The sequence below is a fragment of the Dipodomys ordii genome, unplaced genomic scaffold (assembly GCF_000151885.1).
Source record: "Dipodomys ordii isolate 6190 unplaced genomic scaffold, Dord_2.0 Scaffold22, whole genome shotgun sequence".
NCBI classification, from domain to species: Eukaryota; Metazoa; Chordata; class Mammalia; order Rodentia; family Heteromyidae; genus Dipodomys; species Dipodomys ordii.
This window is the reverse complement of record NW_012267238.1, coordinates 14,139,981-14,140,666: the sequence shown is the minus strand read 5'-3', so window position 1 is coordinate 14,140,666 and position 686 is coordinate 14,139,981.

The window sequence follows — 686 nt, the reverse complement described above, 5'->3', positions numbered from 1 at the left end:
TCTTTTTGCTTATGTGGTGCTGAGGAATCGAACCCAGGGCCTCAGGCATGCAAGGCAAGCACTCTACCACTGAGCCACCTTCCCAGCCCCAGCAAGTTTTTTTTTTTAATGGAATTATTTAAAGCCTTCTAGAAGTGATATCACCTAAAGTTTACTTAATTTTTTCAAATTCTTTTTATACAGATTATGTATACATAGTCATAAAGTGTTAAAATGTAAAATTCATCCAGTTTGGAGAAATAATGTTGAAACTATACATTAAAATCTAGGTATTTAAAATATGTGGATGAATAGCATTTTCAACTGGCATTTGGATGATTGATGATGTGTTATTATATTGACATGTATTTTCTTTACCAATGAAAATCTTTTAGTCACAGCACATTTCTGAACTGCATTTCCTAGTTATTCTGGATCCTTCCACTGGTCTACCTTATGATTCAGAATTACTAAAAACAAATGATGTTATCCTAATGTCTCTAGTAAGCAGAGTTCCATTTTCCCTCAACTCTTCCTTCAATTTTACTGTCAAAAAAAGACAAAAGCGTAACCAAGAATATTGTGAGGATAATGGCAATACTTCATTTTGGGGGGGGGGGTCCAGTCATGGGGCCTGAACTCTGGGCCTGGGTGCTGTCCCTTAGCTCTTCAGCTCAAGGCTAGCGCTCTACCACTTGAGCCACAGC